The sequence below is a fragment of the Hemibagrus wyckioides genome, linkage group LG08, assembly GCF_019097595.1.
Source record: "Hemibagrus wyckioides isolate EC202008001 linkage group LG08, SWU_Hwy_1.0, whole genome shotgun sequence".
Classification (NCBI taxonomy): domain Eukaryota; kingdom Metazoa; phylum Chordata; class Actinopteri; order Siluriformes; family Bagridae; genus Hemibagrus; species Hemibagrus wyckioides.
In genome coordinates, this window is record NC_080717.1 from 23,571,881 (window position 1) to 23,589,375 (window position 17,495).

The 17,495-nt window shown below is 43.6% G+C and overlaps 1 pseudogene; it reads right to left on the reverse strand.

The window, feature by feature from the left end:
* Nucleotides 1-222: 222 nt before the first annotated feature.
* LOC131357540 (zinc finger protein 271-like) overlaps nucleotides 223-17,495 on the reverse strand; it is a 40,344-nt pseudogene continuing 23,071 nt past the window's right edge.

Genomic DNA, 17,495 nt, shown 5'->3' on the forward strand with positions numbered 1-17,495 from the left:
GAGGAACCAAACTCAAAAGGAAACCATCCTCACTACTGATCCGTCACAAAGAGATCGCAATTTACCCAGCTCAGTGTCATGGCTCTCAATCTCATTTTCACCGACCTCAAATCAGTGGAAAGCCCGAACTTTACAAGAAGCAAAATACATATTTCAGTTCGATTTTTAAAAATATTTTAATTTGAAAATTGCTTTTGAAATTTGCATGCAATTTCTGAAGATATTTGACAGCTCAAATACATAGTACTATTTATATAAAGAGAAGAAACAAAAAGTATAGGGTATTCTAGTTTATTCAAGAACAGAAACTGCTTTTAGATAGAGTAGCAATTATGTACCATCCTAATTACAGTGGTTCTAAATAAACAAATAAATAAATTATTTAATAATACACAAAGTCAAGATTAATAACAATATAAAATGCTTTATGCCAACAATCAACAGATTTATGACAGGAATTTACACTAAAAAAATGTTTATTGGTTTGAAGAAATGTTTACTAAACATGAAAATTACTAATGAAACTACTTTCGAATGTAGCTTATATGTGCTGCCACTGGAAAATCTCTCTCCACACTGTGAGCTGAAATAGTGAATGGTCCTGTGTTGTTGAAGCATACTCTGGGCTGTAAAACAGAGTAACCAAGGGGTTTCAGTCCTTGAGAGACTAAAGGGCTGCAATGCCAGCAGGCAGAGTAACCAAGTGGGTGCAATCCTAGACTGGCCACAGGGCTGCGATCCTAGTGTGACCAAGGTGATCTGTTCTTAGAATGAACAAGGGGATGTGAACCTAGAGTGACCAAGAGGCTGCAATACTAGAGTGATCGAGAGGCTGCAATACTAGAATGACCGAAAGGCTATGATTCTTAAGAGACTGAAGGGCTGTGATTCTAGAATGACTGAGGGGCTGTGAGGCATAGAGTAACTTAGGGGCTGCGATGCCTGAAGTGACTGAGAGGCTAGAGTTGCCAAGGGGCTCCGATCCTAGAATGACTAAGAGGCTGTGATCCTCAAGAAACAGAGGAGCTGCAATGCTAGTGTAAGTGTGGGGCTGCGAGTCTAAAGTGACCGTGGGGCTGCAATCCTAAAGTGACCAAGGGGCTGCAAACATAGATTGGCTGAGATGATACAATCCTACAGCAATCATGGTGCTGCAATCCTAGAGTGACTGAGGGGCTGCAATCCTAAAGCAATCAAGTCACTGCAATCCTAGAGCAATCAAGGGGACACAGTCCTAGAATGACTGAGGGGCTGTGAGGCCTAGCATAACTGAGGGGCTGCAAGGCCTAAAGTTACTGAGAGGCTGCAATCCTAGAATGACCAAGAGGCTGCAGTGCTAAAGTGAGAGTAAGTAAGAGGCTAGAGTTGCTGAGAGGCTCTGATCCTAAAGAGACAGAGGAGCTGCAATCCTCAAGAGGAACTGGAGGAGCTACAATGCTAGTGTGAGTTTGAGGCTGCACTCCTAGAGTAACTGAAGGTCTGCAAACCTAGAGTGGCTGAGGGGCTGCAATCCTAGAGCAACCAAGTCACTGCAATGCTAGATCAATCAAGGGGATACAGTCCTTGAATGACTGAGGGGCTCCAAGGCCTAAAGTGACTGAGAGGCTGCAATCCTAGTGACTGAGAGGCTGCAGTGCTCAAGTGACCCAGAGGCTCCTACCCTAGAATGACTGAAAGGCTGTGATCCTCAGGAGACAGAGAAGCTACAATCCTCAAAAGACAGAGAGGGTCCGATCTTAAAGGAGCTGCAATCCTAGGGCAATTGAGGCACTGCAATCCTAGAGCAATCAAGGGGATGCAGTCCTAGAATGACTGAGGGGCTGTGAGGCCTAGAATAACTGAGAGGCTCTAAGGCCTAAAGTGACTGAGAGGCTGCAATCCTAGAGTAGCCGAGAGGCTCCTACCCTAGAAGCTGCAATCCTCAAGAGACCAAGAGGGTCTGATCTTAGAGGAACTTGAAGAGCTGCAATGCTAGTGTGAGTGTTGGGCTGCGATCCTAGAGTGCTTGACAGTCTGTAAGCCTAGAGTGACAGAGGTTGCAAGCCTAAAGTGACTGTAGGGCTGTGCGCCTAGAGTCACTGTGGGGCTGTGAGCCTAGAGTGACTAAGGAGCTACAATCCTAGAATGACTGGGGGGCTGTGATCCTCAGAAGACTGATTGGCTGCAATCATAAAGTGACCAAGGGGCTGCAATCCTAAAGTGGCCAAGGGGCTGCAATCCTAAAGTGGCCAAGGGGCTACAAACCTAGAATGGCTGAGAGGCTGCAATCCCAGAGCAATCAAGGGGCTGCAATCCTAGAATGACTGAGAGGCTGCAATCCCAGAGCAATCAAGGTGCTGCAATCCTAGAATGACTGAGAGGCTGTTCTCTTCAGAAGACTGATGGGCTACAATCCTAGAGTGGCTGAGGACCTGCAATCCTAGAGCAATCAAGGGGCTGTGATCCTGGAGTGACTGAGGGGCGGGGATCATAGAGTGACTGAGATCCTACAAAGACCTAATGGCTGCAGCCCTAGTGTAAATGAGGGGCTGCAATCCTAGAGTGATTGATAAGCTGTAATCTTTAATTGACCGAGTGCTAGTGTAATCGTGAGGCTGCGATCCTAGAGTGACCAAGCGGTTGTAATCCCAGAGACACTGAGGGGCTGCAATCCTACACTGAATGAGTCAATGAGGGGCTGCAGTCCCCTAGAGTGACTGAAAGGTTATGATCCTTTAGTGACTGAGGATCACAATCCTCCTGATACCGAGGGGCTGCAATCCTAGGGTGACCAAAGAGTTTCAGTTCTAGAGTGAATGAGGAGCTATAAATTTTGGAGAGGCTGCAATCCTCAAGAGAATGAGAGGCTGCAATCCTAGAGTGGCCGAGAGACTCCGATCCTCTGAAGACCATGAGGCTGCAAATCCTCTATAGCCAAATGCAATATACAGAGAAGCAACTTTCTTTGAGAGATATCTGCACAGAGACCAATGAACAGAGGGAATGACATCTTAAAGAAAAGAAAAAATGACAATTTAGAAAACTGTAACAGAATGCTATCATTAACACTGTGTGACATTTTAACTGCACACTTCACAAATAGTGACAAGCGTATAAGTCATCAGGAAAACGTGCAGAAAAATTTTTCTGAAACAATTATCACACGTTAACTGTGGGTTGTGCGCTGGTGAGTTTGGAGATTGCACCGGTCACTAAAGCTCTTTCCACAAGTTAAGCAGTGATATGGTTTTTCTCCTGTATGAACACGCTGGTGTTTTTGGAGATTACTCTGTTGATTAAAACTTTTTCCACACTGCGAGCAATGATACGGTTTTTCTCCTGTGTGAATGCGCTGGTGTTTTTGAAGATTACTCTGCTGAGTAAAACTCTTCCCACAATCTGAGCAGTGATACGGCTTCTCTCCAGTATGAATGTGCTGGTGTTTCTGGAGATTACTCTGCTGATTAAAACTCTTTCCACAATGTGAGCAGTGATACGGTTTCTCTCCTGTGTGAATGCGCTGGTGTATTTGGAGATTACACCGGTCACTAAAATTCTTCCCACATTGTGAGCAGTGATACGGTTTTTCTCCTGTGTGAATGCGCTGGTGCTTTTGAAGATTACACTGTTGAGTAAAACTCCTTCCACACTCTAAGCAGTGATATGGCTTTTCTCCCGTATGAATGTGCTGGTGTCTTTGAAGCGCTCCTCTCTCACTAAAACTCTTCCCACACTGTAAACACTCATATGGCTTGTCTCCTCTGTGAATGCGCTGATGCGCTTGGAGATCAATCTGATCATTAAAACTTTCTAGACACCGCGGACACTCGTACGGTTTCCCTCCCGTGTGAATGCGCCGATGTAGCTGGAGACTACTCTGTAGAGTAAAACTCTTCCCACACTGTGAGCACTGATACAACCCTTCGCCTGTGTGACAGTGCTGATGCTGTTGGAGGCTACTCCGGTAGGTGAAACCCTTTCCACAGTATGTGCAGTGGTAATTTTTTCTCTGTAGTTGTTTCTGAGAGGTGTCATTGAGAAGGTTAGCAATCTCTCCTGATTTGAATAGTTTCACATATTCTTCATTGTGGCATCTCTTGATGTGTTTGTGGAGGTAAATCTGAACTGTGTAGGAAAGTGGGCACAAGGAGCAGGTGAAGACTTGTGTCAAGGTGTTGTCCTTGTCTGGGTAAAGAAAAAAAATGTAAAAGTTGAAATAAAATGCAACACAATTAAGAAATAAATATAAAAAACAAGTCAAAAGATTGTCTCTACAGTCTTAGTTATGTTTTGTTTATAACCCAACACAGAGCAGTCCTCTAAATAGTATACAACATGGCGTTCCTGTGTAGCTGTTTACTGTTGATAATTAGTTTACTAATGGTGTGAATTTGCTGGTAATTTTGCCCAGGTTTGATCATGTCTGCTTTAGTCAGAGGAATAAGAGGAATAAGACCCACCGCCTGAGGGTATCAGGGTTTTCAAACAGCAAGTGAAAACAGCAGAGGGAACCATGGCCTTGTCAGCTATCTTTAGACCACGGGATGCCTCAGTTGGAGAAGTGGTAACGCTTATAACAAATACTGAGGTATGCTGTAAGCCAGGGCATCCTGTCCACTTAGGCTGTCTACCTCTGCCAACGTAACCCCCCCCCCACCCCATGTCTGCAGACACTAGCAGTCGCCAGTACGCCTATTGAGAACAAGGGAGTGAAGTTTACCTGCACAGCTACAGTTACACCAAGAAGACCTGGAACCACTTGTCACTGGTGATGAAGTCCACCTGTGCCTTGTAAACGTCTCACAGATGTGGACTGTACACATATTACTGGGGGCAGACACCACTCTAATCTTAACAGTGTGTCTGAATTGACAAAAGAGCCTTAGGGCCAGAGGGTCTGCAACCAACTCCTGTTGGCTGATGTGTTCTGACTAACCGGAGCCCCAAGCCCCCAAGCTTAGACTACTTTAAGTGAGAGAGGGACATTTTTAAGTCTGTGGTGTTTGGGGTCCAGACTCAGGCTGAAAAACAACCTCTGAAGTGCCTCCAGTTCTATATAAATCTAGCTTCATGACATTTAACTACTGACCTTGGAGTTTATTGTCAAACCAAGAGCTACAATCAGACCTCGGTCAAAAATTTTTGGGATAAAACAAGCCCTGTTAAAGCTGGGGGCCAGAAGTGTACTTGAATTGTAGTTCCTACACTATTTGGCCAAAGGTTTGTGGACATCCGACCATCATACACGCATCCACACCTTTTTGAAACAACTCATTCCAGACGTATTCCTCTCTCTTCCACTCTTCTGAAAGTCTTTCCACTAGATGTTAGATTGCGTCTGTGGGGATTAGTGTTCATTCGGGTAAAAGAGCATCAGTGAAATCAGACTTTGATGTTGGGTGAGGTCTGGGGTTCAGTCAGTGTTCAGTGGGGTTGGGTCAGAGTCAGGGCTCTGTGCTGGACACTAGAGTTCTTCACTCCAACCTTCACCTTCACACCATATGTTCATGGAGCTGGTTTGTGCACAGGAACATTGTCATGCTAGAGCAAGGTTTGGACTCTAAGTTTCAGTGAAACTGTAAAGCTCCACACCCAGAACGTTTCTGTGTTTCCAACTTTGTGGCAACAGTTTGAGGAAGAACCACATTCAGACCCAGACCCCTCCTCAGATACTGCAGACTAGAAATTATTTGCCCCACAGGTAGGTCATTATCAGCCTGGAAGGACCTCCCTGATAGTCACAGTTATCTTATAAGGCTCATGAGGAATGACTACCACTGAGCTATAAGGAGTGATGTGCAAACTTCCTAAATTCAGGGTCTCAGCTCCTGAATAATTTATTTCAAATGTCAGATTTTTTGGACTACTTGCATGGCGTCTTTAGACAGAGGCCTTAGGCCAGTTTCTACTCTCAGCCACAATTCAAACATGGCTGTGTTGAATAAAATATCAGCTCAGAACCTTGCAGTAAACAGTTCATGGCTTCTTTGTGTTCACACACCAAAATTAGTTCGGAATTTATTATTATATATCTGACAGGTGGCCGCTGTATTAGAAAAGAATAACACTGATATGAAAAAGCACAAAAATCCAAAAATTTGTTTCAAGAATATAAAATTCATGAACGTAACTATTCACAGAGCATTTTTTGTTCCAGATGTAGTCAAGCGTGATGCCGGCATATTTGGCATACTCCTCATCATACCACACCGACAGCTCCTGTCCTGTTTCAATGGGTCGACAGCAGCGGTACATGATCCCACCTCGATACTGAAACGCCACCAAATTCTGCTCTTCATCATTACGAGCACAATTCACATACCTGAGAGAATGAGGAACAGAAAAACAATGATGAGGTAGAGCGATTGTAAAAACAAACAAACCAACAAATAAATTTTTCAAAAAATTCAAATCAATTATTCTAAACAAAGACTAGAATAGACAACATCCCTGACCTCATCCAGTTAGAATGCACCTCTGACGTAGCATCTATGTATTTTTCACACAGCTTGCTCTCGTAGATCTGCCAAAAAAAACATTATACATCAAAAAAATTTTATCCATTAACACCATCAATGTAATGGCCCTCAAAGCAGGGATGCATTTAGAAGCTCAATGTTTCAAAAGACAAAAATCAGGCTGTTGCCCCAGACAACGGTACTTCATTGTTTTATCAGTGACATTTAGAACAACATTCTTTTATGGCACTGAGTGGAGCTGACGGAAATAGAGACCAACTGATTCAGGGCATTTTCGTTTAAGTCGAATTTCTGCTAGCTTCTTTATAGCTAGAAAATGATTCAGATCAATTCATTGGAATTAACAAAAATAAATCAGGTTTTTTATATTTACATCTGCCAATTGCCATAAATCAGGTTTTCTTTGTTAATGATGTAAAGAATTGAGTTTTAGCACAAAAAAACATCTCAATGGAACTGTCTTAAAAACCATGGAATTTGTTATGAAGCTCTCTCACCACCCAGGAGTAGCTGCTGTTCATGGCTTCCTCTCGCTCTACCATGTCTCCCTGGTACGGGCCGAAGTGCGCACCAACTGGAATAGTGTCACTGTTGTTAAACACTCCCAGGCCCGCATCCGGAATACTGGACTTCCGAATCTCTAGACCTGGAGGAAGGGTTTGTCTGGCTCGGTCAGCGACCCCCAGTGGAATCGCAGTGTCTGGGATGAAGAGAGCTGGACCGTGAATATCGCATTGGTGGATAAAGAAAGATCTGCAATCCTCACAATCTGGAACGCAGAAAAAAAAAAAAGAGTTCTTTAGAACCAAATATTTCATTTATTATTATTATTTTTATTATTATTATACACCGATCTGGTATAACATCCTGAGCACTGCCAGGTGAAGTGAATAACACTGATGATCTCCTCATCATGGCACCTGTTAGTGGGTGGGATATATTAGGTAGCAAGTGAACATTTTGTCCTCAAAGTTGATGTTAGAAGCAGGAAAAATGGACAAGAGTAAGGATTTGAGCGAGTTTGACAAGGACCAAATTGTGATGGCTAGACCACTGGATCGGAGCATCTCCAAAACTGCAGCTCTTGTGAGGTGTTCCCGGTCTGCAGTGGTCAGTATCTATCAAAAGTGCTTCATGGAAGGAACAGTGGTGAACCAGTGACAGGGTCATGGATGGTCAAGGCTCACTGATGCAGGTGGGGAGTGCAGGCTGGCCCGTGTGATCTGATCCAACAGATGAGCTACTGTTGCTCAAATTGCTGAAGAAGTTAATGCTGGTTCTGATAGAAAGGTGTCAGAATACACAGTGCATCACAGTTTGTTGCGTATGGGGCTGCATAGCTGCAGACCAGTCAGGGTGCCCATGCTGACACGTGTGCACCGTCTGCACACTTATCTGATGAATCTCGTTTTTTTTACATCACGTGGACGGTCAGGTGCGTGTGTGTCTCTTACCTGAGGAACACATGGCACCAGGATGCACTATGGGAAGAAGGCAAGCCGGCGGAGGCAGTGTCATGCTTTGGGCAATGTTCTGCTGGGAAACCTTGGGTCCTGCCATCCATGTGGATGTTACTTTGACACGTACCACCTACCTAAACATTGTTGCAGACCATGTACACACTTTCATGGAAACAGTATTCCCTGATGGCTGTGGCCTCTTTCAGCAGGATAATGTGCCGTGCCACAAAGCAAAAAATGATTCAGGAATGGTTTGAGGAGCACCTAAATGAGTTTGAGGTGTTGACTTGGCCTCCAAATTCCCCAGATCTCAATCCAATCCAGCATCTGTGGGATGTGCTGGACAAGCAAGTCCGATCCATGGAGGCTCCACCTCAACTTACAGGACTTAAAGGATCCGCTGCTAACATCTTGGTGCCAGATACCACAGCACACCAACGGGTCAGGGATGTTTTGGACGCAAAAGGGTGGACTAACACAATATTAAGCAGGTGGTTATAATGTTATGCCTGATCGGTGTATGTTGTCATTTGCCTTTGGATAATAGTGTAAACAAATCTTCACACATAACCATGTTCTGCCCTCTTGTTCTGAATGTTCTGATTAAATACCAGTGTCATTAGCATGAAATTAGAAAATTAATAAAAAATGTCAACGTGGTGACTAGTTTTTCAGTCATAAATTAATCTTTGTTAAGGGAAAACATTGCTAAACTGTTGTTTATTCTGTGTTCTGGTGCCTTACATATATAGTCATCATGTCTAGGTTTTTCTTTCAGAATGATCTGGAATCCTCCATTCTGTCCAGTTTGGTCCTCAGGAGTGATGTCTTCCACTGAGCTCGATGTGCCTCCATCTACAGTGTTATAAAGATTAAAGTTTAAAACTATATTTTATCATCAAACATTAAAGCAGTTTTAAAGTTTTAGTATATCTGTAGAAGCGTCTCTAATGTCTGCGTCTTACAGAAGTAATCTTCAGCTTCATCTTCATCACTTTCCTCCTCTTTCAGAGGTTTTTTCCAGAATTCTCTGCGCTGTTGGTCCACGGTGGAGGCGTGTCCCACTGAGCTCGATGATCTTCCATCAGAAGTGCTGCACAGCTCCGCCTGCATATCCTCACCGAGCTGATCCTGGGAGAGAAAAGACAATCTTATCTAATCTAGACGTAATCTGTCTGTGGGTTTGTAAAGCAGTTTCAGTCAAAATCCAAACTCGCAGAAGATGAGAAGTAACTGGTACTGGTTTGTTCTACAAGATCATGTTCTCTGTAACTCTTGATGCTGATTTATAATTCAACACTCAAACAATAAACCAAAACAAACAAATAAACAAACAAATAGTTAATTGACACTAAAGGCTTAGTTGGGTTTAAATTATTTGTAGTGCTTTTTGTCATTTATTTTCTTACTTTGGGTCTACACTATAACTAATAACGCTAATTAGAAAATGTTCAATCAGGGATGTACATGCTGTGTGTGTGTGTGTGTGTGTGTGTGTGTGTGTGTGTGTGTCCTTTAATTGATCTGCAATTTCATGAACAGCGATGACCAGTGATGACCAGTGATGATTTTGAGACGTAAATGTAAAGTGGCATTTGATACATTTCATTTTTGCATAACAATTGCCGCTTATTAAAACTTTTAGTTCAGATGCAGGGCGAATCTGAAAAGAAATAAACCAAATAAACTATTAATCTGAATTACTTTAGCAAAATGTGAATCCATACATCAAAGAAGTAAATACATTTGAACGCTAACGCCGCTGCAAAATGTACCGTCTCCCAAAAACACGTCGCGATGTATACATAGTGCACTACATAGCGAGCAGACGCCATTATTACACGCCCTACGTAGTGCACTTCGATAGCAAGTGGACATCAATTTGGGATTCGGGAGCTAATAATAGCCGAGCAGCTCAGTTTACGTTACCTCCGGATTTAAAGGAGAACACGGTTAATCGCCTCAAAGACAAGACAAAGCGAGAGCCTCGACTAAATTCAATTCTGAAGCCGGAGTATTTTATATGCCGATGATTAGCTAGATGTGAAAGCTCCTCCGCCGCTGCAGCTCTCGTCTTCTTCCCTTCCTCTCAGTTTATGGCAGATCTGAAGCTGCACATCGCCTCCTAGTGGAGCTCAGTATAATCACCAACCCGGAAGAAAACAATAATAATGATAATACTAATCTCAAGCGCTAGGAGATGATCAGTTCTTTTCACTTAGAATACACCGATCATGTTTACTTTAACGTCAATTAATGCAGCACTCACCTGAGCAGCTCACACACCAGAGCTTAAGCTTAAAACAGTGATCAGTGATATCATAAACTGCACAGAGATTAAGGAGACACAGACCTAACTAGAGGCATTTACTATTTTAACCAGCGCTTGTCTGAGTACTGTGATGAGACCTCGGTCCTGATTGACGTATGTTGATTCCTATCAAAGTGACCATGTGACAAGTGACTGATGCAGAGACACAATATTCAGGTCAATTAGCGCTTTTAACGATGGACATCAAAGCAGCTTTACAGAAACATCCTATCCTTCCGTCCTTTCTTCAGCAGTCTATAGTCGAGGGGAATTGTGCAACCAAGAGCTCCTGAGGAACTAATAGCTCAGCGTAATTTCATTATTGACTTGATTCTGTGACGCAACTCCTTCCTGCCAAAGTCTCCAAATGTTCACCGAGTACAAAGCTGACCGACGCAACGGCAGTTCAACAGCATAGTCTCTAAGTGGTTCTATCCACAGCAGTCCCATTGGTCACAGGCTGTCCATGCAGGTCTATCCTCAGCAGTAGCGCAGTGAATAGGGTGGTGGCGGTAGCTCAAGTGGTTAAGGCTCTGGGTTGTTGACTGAAAGATTGGGGGTTCAAGCCCCAGTGCTGCCAAGTTGCCACTGTTGGGGCCTTGAGAAAGGCCCTTAGCCCTCTCTGCTCCAGGGATGCTGTATCATGGCTGACTCTGTGCTCTGACCCCAACCTCTAAGGATGGGATATGTGAAGAAAGAATTTCATTGTGCAGTAATGTATATGTGACAAATAACAGCCATTTCACCAAGCTATGAGACTCCAAACAGGGGTAGAGTGTCTGGATGGATTGGGCTGGTCCAGAGAGAAGGAGTGAGATGTATAGTGAGAGAGAGAAAAGAGTGATAGAGAAAAATAAATAGGTATGCTTGTCATGTAGCTAGGATCCCATTTCATGTTCTACATGTAGATAACCAGGTGTCAAAACAGCTAAAGTGACTCTGTGCAGGAAAAGTAGCTGGCCCTGATGGTGTCAGTCCTGGTGCAGCTCAGTTGGGAGGTGTCCATCAGCAGGCTTTTAACATGAGTCTGGATTTCAAAAGGGTCTCTGTGTTGTGATGTCTTGTTCCTGTGCCAAAGACACATCGTCCTACACAACAGTGTGTGTCAGAAAAAGTGATCAGCAATACCGGGGCCCCACCGAGGACAGTTCTCTCTCTCCCTACCTCTTCACTGTCACAGCACAGATTTCAACTTCCAGACAGTCTTGCCATCTTCAGAAGTTCTCAGATAATTCTGCAGTAGTGTATCAGTAACAGTGATGAAAATAAGTACAGGACAGTGGTAGAGAACTTTGTCACATGGTGTGAGGAAATTGTTCTGCAGCAGAATGTGACAGTAACAAAAGAGCTGGTTGTGGACCTTAAAAGGAGGTGACTCCTGTCTCCATTTGAGGTGTCAGTGTGAATGTGGTGGAGGACTATAGATACCTGGGGGTGTAGTTTAGACAATAAACTGGACTAGACTAAGAACACTGAAGTATTCCAAAGGAAGGGCCAAAACCACCTCTATTTTTTGCGGAGGCCGAGGTCCTTCAACATCTGCCGGACGATGCTGAGGATGTTTTATGAGTCTGTGGCGGCCAGTGCGCTCCTGTATGCTGGGGAAGCAGGCTGAGAGGGGCAGACACCAACAGACTCAACAGACTGATCCGCAAGGGCAGCAGTGTTGTTGGGGAGGAGCTGGACTCTCTGACCATAGTGTCTGAAAGGGGGATGCTGTCCAAAGTATGTTCCTCTTCCCACCCACTCCTAACATGCTCGTCAGTCTGAGGAGTATGTCCAGTTATGGGCTCATACAATCACAATGCACCAGAGAGCACCACAGGAAATTATTTCTGCCTGTGGCCATCAAACAATATAACTTCTCTCTCTGAGTGATGGACACTTGGTTCTAGATATAGTTGTAGATTTTCATGCCACATTTACATAATCAATAACGCATTCTAATTCGGATGTAACGCTGTCTGCTTAACTGTAATTTTTCATCTATTCAGGGTGCATTGAGTGTGTCTTCTTTGGATCCAATCAGAACTCTGTGGCTAGTAGCTGGAGTTGGGTTACCTTGTCCCCACACCTTACTGTCATATTGCCCAGCAGGCCTAAGAACCATGTGTTGATACCCTATTCATAGCTTGCAGTGATTTTGATTTTTTTTGCACATTTGTTTAATTTAAATCTTCTTTTCACCATGGCTACCATCAGTTACAACATCACCACTTTTCTATTGGTTTAAAATTCACTCACCTTTCATTTTTAACCCAGATTCATGCTGGCCAAGTGAGATCCTGAGGAGGAGAAAAAGATGTGACCTGAAGTGGCAGCTCTGAGGGAAACAATCCAGTGTCAGGAACACACTAAAGTCTCGTGCACACTATGCTCCCCTGCTAGCCAGTCCAGTCTTTGGAGAACAAGCTTAACTTCCAGAGGGGCATTCAGGATTCCAACCTCCTGCTTTACTGAGACATGGCTGAACTTACAGGTACCAGACAACGCCATCCAGCGGTTCAAGCTCTTCTCGGTTTAGCCCATGGATAGAACAATGGAGTCAGGGTTTTCAAGGAGAGGTGCAGTGTGTCTGGTTAACAGCAGCTGGTGCCACATTGCAAACATTTTCCTGTCATAAGCTTCTGACCATGAAATGCCACCCTTTTTTTACCTTCCTCTGTAATTTATCTCAGTCATAGACAGTGCTGTTTATCTTCCACTTCATGAACACTGTCTTAGGTAAACCACATGAAGCTCTCACTCAACACCAGACTCATCACCAGGACACTGCACTCATTATGGCAGGGGACTTTAATAGCACCAACATCAAACATGTATTGCCAAAATTTTTCCAACATACTATCTGCCCCACCAGGGGTGAAAGGACCCTGGACCATTACTACACCAAGTACAAAGTCAGCTACAAGGCACAATTTCAGCCGGGAAATCAGACCATGCCACCACCTTCCTCATGCCTGTACACAAAGACTGAACAATAAATATCAGTGGCCATTTTGCAAGATGCTCTCAAACTGTCCAGGTGCAGCTGTGATGACATCAACATGTTTACAGAAGCGATTGTAAGATTTATCAGGAAATTGTCAGATGATACAGTTCACAAATCCATCAACCCTGGAGATGTGAGGCAAATGTGCTAGCCATCAAGCCACCCTGGACTTGCAATGCAGCAACTTATGAGACACCCCTAAACACAAGAGGCCCTAGTTCATGGAATTTGAATGCCCTCTCTTTAGGAGGCAGTGCCAGAAATTTCTGGTGTTTAATCTAAGTGGCTGAGGTTATTTTGGTAGTGATGATGAAGGTACTGGACAAGTTTGGGATTGTGTGTTTAGTCATGCCAAGAAGCTTTTTATTGTTATTTCAACCATGTATAGCTGCAGTACACAGTGAAATGAAACAACCGATCTCCCTGGCCCTGGTGCTACATAAACACTTCTTCTCCATGTTGCATGGAGTTTTGGGGAAGTTTCTCTGGGCTGGGATGGTGGTCCCTGTACTTCTAAAAACATTGACCAAAATGTGTGTTCCAATATAAGAGGAATCAGACTCATGAGAGAAATATTAATGTTGGAGTTGTGAAGAAGAGTCTCTATCCACTGGCCGAACCTAGGATTCAGGAGGGACCCCAGGGATCTGGTGGCTCTGGGTTGTTGACCAGAAGAGCCCCAGGTGTTGGGCCCTTGAGCCTTAACCCTCCAGGGGTGCTGTATCATGGCTGACCATGTGAAGATAGAATTTCATTGTGCTGTAATGTACATGTCTATTTCTATTTCTAGGAGGAACGATGTCCAAACCAGAACAGAACAGAAACAGCCTTTATTTGTCACATATACATTACAGCACAGTGAAATTCCTTGGAGGTTGGTGTCAGAGCACAGGGTCAGCCATGATACAGCACCCCTGGAGCAGAGAGGGTTAAGGGCCTTGCTCAAGGGCCCAACAGTGGCAACTTGGCGGTGCTGGGGCTTGAACCCCTAATCTTCCGGTCAACGACCCAGAACCTTAACCACTTGAGCCACCACTGCCCCACTGAAAAACCACGGAAAAGTCAAACAGCTCTTTACTCTTACACAGCTTTGTTTGGATAAGACTGTTGACCTTAAGTTGTTTTTGTCCCAAAGGAATATGTGGGTTCAGCATCCTAACTTTACATGACCCCGTCTCTGTAGAAGAGCAGTGATAACAGGGGGACAAGCATGTTAAGAGAATTCTTATGGGTTTTATTGGGCCCGAGTTAGCTCTGTTCACAGAATGAACAAAATAAACAAAGACAAAACCCATACAATCAATGTAGTAACTCAGCTGCATAAAATTGGACTAATCCTAAATGATGATAAATCTCACCATCAATCAATGTTATAAAACAAAGGAAGAAGAAAAACAAGAAAATAGTACAGGGGAAAAAGAGTCTTTTAATCAGCGGCATTGTTTTTTCTTTTATGACCTGGAGAATTCCCAGCTCCAGGTGAAGTAGCTGGTAATAGATACACAATCGATAATAAAATGGCTCCTCCTCTAATTTCCTATAATGAAAACATTATAAAAAGCATAGGGAGTCAGCACAATGTCTGTCACTCCAGAACCACAAGTCAACCATCCATTTAACTTAGGACATCACAAATGTAATAGTACATGAAGATATTTACCAAGGTAATACCAAATATACTAGCATTCAAATTACATCCAGTTAAATTCACTGACAACACGAGTGAATTGATTAGTACAGCAAAACTGTCATTCCAGATTATTACAAAACCAGATTATTACAATACTGAATTATCTGTTTAAACAATCATGCCTGGTTGGGTGGAGGAGATACCGGTCTGTATTTGGGTATAGATAGTTTATTTTTTGTGCAATTGCCTTTGCAGGGTTTTTGGTTATACTGCATGTGGTATTATCACACACACACAGTCCTGTAGGCTTGTGGTGGATGGTTTGATTCTCCGCTCCTTGTTGAACTGCATTTCTGTTCTGGTTTGTTTAGAAATATATGTTTCCAGAAATATAATTATACGTCTTCACTGTATGAAAGTCTGATTAGCAGAAGTAAATAAAAACCTTTCCAAACAGCAAACACTAAAAGAGCTTCTGTCCCGTGTGAGTGCGTTGGTGTTTTCGGAGATTACTGAGCTGACTAAAACTCTTCCCACACTGTAAACAGTGATAGGGCTTCTCTCCGGTGTGAATGCGCTGGTGCTTTTCGAGATGACTCTGTTGATTAAAACTCTTTCCGCACTGCAAGCAGTGATACGGTTTCTCTCCAGTGTGAATGCGCTGGTGTCTTTGAAGAGCTGCTTTCTCAGTAAAACTTTTCCCACACTGTAAGCAGGGATACGGCTTCTCTCCGGTGTGAATTCGCTGGTGTCTTCGAAGAGCTGCTTTCTCACTAAAGCTCTTCCCACACTGCGAGCACTCGTATGGTTTCTCGCCTGTGTGAATGCGTTGGTGTAGTTGGAGGCCACCCGGTAGAGTAAAACTCTTCCCGCACTGCGCACACTTATACGGCCTCTCGCCCGTGTGAAAGCGCTGGTGTCTTTGGAGAGCACTCTGATAAGTAAAACCTTTCCCGCAAAAAGAACAATGGTAATTGTTCCTCTCGAGTTGTTCCTGAGAGGTGTTAACTGGGAGGCCAACAATCTCTCCTGAGTTCAGACGTCTCAGATACTCCTCATAGTGGCATCGCTTGATGTGTTTGTGGAGGTAAATTTCAGACGTATATGAAAGTGGACATAAAGAGCAGGTGAAGACTTGTAGAAAGGTGTAGGTCATACCTGGAGTACAGAAAAATATATAAAAAGTCAGAATTAATGCAACAATAACTGTCAGGTTTATGCAGATCAGTTTCAAATTTCATCTACTGTCGATGTCAGGATGAAGAACCCAGCATGAAACTAGTTACAGAAGCAAGAGCATTAGTGTTGGTGAGAAGGTCTGGGGTTCAGTGGGGTGGAGTCTGGGCTCTGTGCAGGACACTCGAGTTCTTCATGGAGCTGCTTTGTGTAGAGGGACATTGTCATGCCGGAACAGGGTTTTGTCTCAGCTCTAGTGAGAAACATTCATTTTACAATTAGAAATGTTTTCCAATTTCCTTTGCTTCCAATTTTGTGGAAGAAAGATGTATGGGTGTGATGGTCAGGGATGCACATATACTTTTGGCCATACAATGTTTGTGTACTTGTTACCACTGCACCTTGGTCCTGTGAATGTATCATAAGATTAAGAACTAAATGATTTGGGCAAAAAGAAGGAAAGAGCAGGACTGACCACCACATAATGCAAACCTCCTGGTGCCTATTGTTACAGGCAAAAGGAATACTAAGACGCACACTCCTCTCCAGAACCAGAAAAACACAGGTCCTCAAAGGGCATGGGGTATCTGGGGTGGTACGACATGTGATCCAGCCCCCATGTGATTAGTCCTGGTGTCCAGTTAAATCCAAACCATGTAAGTGTCTGATTCTGTCAACAAGTGTGTCATTTCGTGTTGTGACTTTTCATGGATGTTATCAAGGTCCAGTGAAGGTTGGAGTACGGTTCAGCATACAATGAGACCAAACCCCTGGTGTAAGTGCTTTGGAATGTGACTAACAGACATGTAAGTACACCATTGACTAGTCTAACCCTGCCGTGTGGTGGGGAAGTTCGGTTGTGGTTTGGTACAGGTTTGTACTGGGAGGTGGGATTAGGGGATAAGAGGGAGTGATGAGTGCCGATGAGATTTTTCCCTCTTTTCTCTGATCCCCACTGAGCCGACACGACCCTGAGCTTTTCCTTTTTTTTTTAAAACTTCCCGTGGGACTGACAATTAAACCTTGGCTGCAAAACATAACCTTGATCTGCCGTGTTCTCCAGAAGGCTGCTCCAGGAGTGTGTTATTAATACATTTCGTATATTAATTCAAGAATAAAGTTTCGACCTAACTGTTTTCCGAGCACTTTTTGTTCCAGAGGTAATCGAATGTGACGTCCTTGGCGTAATCCTCTTCGTACCACATCAACAGCTCCTGTCCTGGTTCGATCGGTTGACTGCAGCGGTACAGAATCCCGCCTTGATACTGGAATGCTACCAGATTCTGCTCTCTCTCATTGCGGGCGCAATTCACGTACCTGAGAAAGGATCAGGAGAAGTGATGAGAAGAATAAGAGTGGGAGAAATTAAAAGGGAGAGGTCAGTTAGTGATGGAAACGTTCCGACAAATATAAAATGATAAAAAATCTATTTCTTTAAACAAAAGACACGACGGCATAGCATACGTCA